Consider the following 4,011-nt stretch of genomic DNA (forward strand, 5'->3'; position numbering starts at 1 on the left):
CCGCGGGTAGGTGGGCGGGCGGAGACCGAGGCCGCGGGGCCCCGCTCGGGCCCGCGCCGCCCGAAGGGCCTTCAAGACCCTCGGTTAGCCAGTCGGGGAAGACACCCCAAACCACCTGGCCTTTACCTCCTCTGCCTCCTTTCGCCTTTTTGCAGCGGAATAATGGAGGCCTCCATCTGGTAAAGTGAACTCCAGGGTCACAGTGAATTAGTGACCAAACTGGATTCCAGCGGCCTTGCCTCTCCACTTCCATCTTGGATTCCAATTTAAAATTTAATCCATGTGCAGACAGTGAACCGAGGGCCAAAACCTGATTCTGCTTGTCCGTGAATAAAGCCCAGCTAGGTGCTGTCGCAAATGATTTCATTTACTTGAAAAAGGAAATCAGATTTGAGTGAGATAATGTAATATTTTATTTTGTTTCAGAGCCACCAACTATTACAGAAGAAGGATTTGTAAGTATAATTTATACGGGCTACTTGTTTTCCTTGGCTTTTTTTTAAAAAAAAAGGCTTATGTATTAGATTACAGACGAAAGCTGGGTGTTTTCTTTCCTTCCCCTCTCCCCCAAAATGAATATTAGAAGTTTTGATTTAGTAATAATAGTGATAACATAGCACAAGACCATTTTTTTTTGTTTTTTAAGTAGTATTTATTAACAAGGTAGATAACGTGTTTATCTAATGTCATTTCAGCCACTGAAGCTAAAGGCAAACAACCGACTGAGTGGGTAAAGGATTTGCTTTATGTGTATACACTTAAGTGCAATTAGAAAATACTGTAGACTTCAGAATTTAAATAGGTGAAGTGACCTCCTATTTGAACATGGGAACAGAAAATTCCTTTAAAACCACTTGAAGCTTGAATAAAAATTCCATTGCTCTTGTCTTAGATTACTCTAGTTTTCATAATTCAGACAAGACAAGCCTGGTACAGATGCACAATTCAGCCTTTGAGGGAAGACATGCCAGCTCGCATGATCTCATCAACCAGGAGGATGTTGCTAGCAATCACAGTGCAGGAGTGAAGCAGCTGTTTCTTTACACAGTAGTTATCCCACACGCCTACTTCTGCTGCTACCATGGGCTCACCTGTGTTCAAGTCAACACCCACAAGTTGACCGGATTCTGAATGTTCTGCTTGAATTTTTACTAGTGTTTCCTGAAGGTCAAAACCAGAATTCTGAGCAAGAACCTTGGGAATAATGAGCAGTGCGTCAGCAAACGCCTGGACACCAAGCTAGGCCCTGCCCTTGACAGTGGGCTTATGCTTCATCAGAGCTTCTGCCATCGCCACCGTCATCGATGGCGTTCTTGACAGCCCTCAAGCTGTCTCTGATGGCATCTTTGATTTGAGTGAGCGTGTGTTTTTGGGTCCTTTGATCAACAGTGTGACGGAGCGAGGGTTGTTACATTTCTCGATGAAGGTGAACTTCTCCTCCCCCAAGGTGTACTCATAGACGAGGCCCGCGTGCCCCAGGCAGTCTGGATTCAGGTCATCTAAAGAATTGAGAGCCACCCCACCACAGGCAAGCGTCAGTCTCTCCATATTCCTCCGCTTAGCTCTGCGCAGAGCTACTATGCCTTCTTTTGCAAGAGCATCCAAGGAAAAGGGATCAATACCCTTTTGATTAATAACAACAAATCCTTTATTTGAATCACCACAGACTTTCTTTTTCAGGTCTATGATTTTTTTAACTCCATCTTCAATGAATTTCCTTTCTGCTTTTACAAGTTTTTCTCGCTCTTCTGCGCTCTTGTAGAAGAAGCCAGAATTCACTTCTGTTTTTTCATACTCCAATGACACATTGCAGGTAAGGATGTATGCATCTTCTACTCTCTTCTTCATATCAGGATGTCGTGCCCCGTGGTCCAAAACTAGCCCTCGGATTAAGCTTGTATCAGTTTCAGATTTATGTTTCATCTCCATGATTTCAACCATGAAAAGGTCAATAGGTTCATCTTGCTTCTTAATGGCCAAAATGGAGTCAACAACAGCCTCTGTTAAGACATCAGCGAGTTCAGCGTGAACTTTAGTGTGCAGGGATGTCCTGGCCACGTCTATGAGCGTCTCTCTGTCCATCTCTTTGCTTACTTTGATTTGTTCCAAAAGCTGAAGGGCCTTTTCCTTTGCTGCTTCAAATCCTTCTGTTATTATTCTGGGATGCAAACCTTCAGAAATGTAGAGGTCCACCTGTTTGAGCAGCTCTCCGATGATCAGAACGTTGGAAGTAGTCCCGTTACCAGTGATGTTATCCTGGGCTGTCGCTACTTTGGCTATCAAGGAGGCTGTCGGGTGCTGAATTTGCATTTCATGAAGCAGCACGTTGCCATCTTTAGTGAGCTTGATGTCTCCAGCACTGGAAACCAGCATCTTAATGGTGCCCTTGGGCCCCAGGTTGGTCCTCAGCACATCCTGGAGGCCCCGGGCCACGCTGATGTTCACTGCCAGCACCGCCTGGGCTCGGGCCACTTCGGCCTTGGGGTTCAGAGTCTTCACGGCCGACATGATGGGCCCGATACAAACAGAAGATTACACCACGCGTGCGGAAAGCCCAAGGCCACGGAAGGGCGGACAAGACCATTTTGCAGCGTCAGGATGGATGACGAAGAGATTGCGAATGTTCACAGCTTCAGTTTGCTCGGCTCCACAGTCAACACTCTTGGTACCAGCAGTCAGGAAATCAAAAAGCGTATCGCGATGGGAAAGTCTGCTGTTAGGGACCTCTCAAAGGTACTCAGGAGCAACAGTGTCTCTCTGGAGACCAAGGTGCGCCTGATACAGGTCATGGTATTTGCAATCGCTTGTTATGCATCAGAGAGTTGGACAATGACTAGGGAGGACAGAAGGAGAGTGGATGCTTTTGAGCTGTGGTGCTGGAGAAGGGTACTGAATGTACCATGGACTGCCAGGAAAACAAACAGATTCATCTTGGAGAGGATTAAACCAAGCTACTCCTTGGAGGCAAAGTGCATGGGCTAGCAGGGACTGTGTGAGAAGATAGGGCCACAGCTGCAACTTCTAGCATTTTCCATTTTCACCTAATCCAACCTTTGGTCCTCAGAGTGACCAGAACATAGGCAAACAGATCATGCCAGAAATTCTATTCATCTTCTAAATAAATTACAGAGCTGTTTAGGTTTAGATTTAAGCCAGGGCTCTGAACTGGTTGGTTCTGACCAGTCATGGCTGATGAACAAAACTGGAACAGACCAACTTTATTTTTAAATTTAAATGATCCAGAATGTGAAAAATCTGGGCTTGAAACCTAGGAATGAGAGAGGAATAGAGGGTTTTCAAGCTCTTGGTGTGGGACATTCTATTATTTCTAGCACTGGGGACACACATTCAAAGCAATGTGATTGGTCACTGTCTTTGAGCTAGACCTTACTCTTTTGGATTTAGCCAGTTGAAAGATGGAGTTGCATATGCAACATACAAGCTGCCTTATTTCCTAAGAGGAAGTTTAAGTTTCTAACATTGGTTCTACTCATAATTTCCCTCCTTCCAGTAAATGTTCTGGTTCACCCACATTTTAATAATTTGAGTCTGTTCTGGGATAGTAGCTTCATCGGTCATAACTGAACTGGGCTGAACTAGTTCTAAGCCCTGCCTTCTTCCTTTTGCTTCACCCTCCACCTGCAATCATTTACCAAGTTCCTCTCGTAGCCAGATCTTTTTTTTCCATCCACACAGCTACTGTCTTATTTCAAGCCTTCATCCTTGGGCCTGGACTTTGGCAGTAGTCCTAACTGATATCATTGCCTCCAATATTTTCTCCGCCAACTCCAATTTATCTTTGCCTAAAGCCTAAAATGCAAACTTCTGTGCTTCAACTGTACCAAATTACTTGGTTTTACATTCCCCCTCTACACGTTTTCTTTCCCTTTTGCTCTTACCCAGGCTATCAGATTACTATTATATTTTCTTTAAAAAAAAAGAAATTACCATGTTGGTCCCTGAACCATGCTACTTGACTGCTTACAACTGTTTTGCATGCTAATTGCATGC

At 44.6% G+C, this 4,011-nt stretch overlaps 1 pseudogene; it reads right to left on the reverse strand.

Annotated features, from left to right (window-relative positions):
- Positions 1-945: 945 nt before the first annotated feature.
- Positions 946-2,508, reverse strand: LOC102862390 (annotated as a pseudogene).
- Between the last annotated feature and the right edge of the window lie 1,503 nt (positions 2,509-4,011).

Source organism: Elephantulus edwardii, unplaced genomic scaffold, assembly GCF_000299155.1.
Source record: "Elephantulus edwardii isolate Elephantulus edwardi_28Jun2011 unplaced genomic scaffold, EleEdw1.0 scaffold00270, whole genome shotgun sequence".
Lineage (NCBI taxonomy): Eukaryota > Metazoa > Chordata > Mammalia > Macroscelidea > Macroscelididae > Elephantulus > Elephantulus edwardii.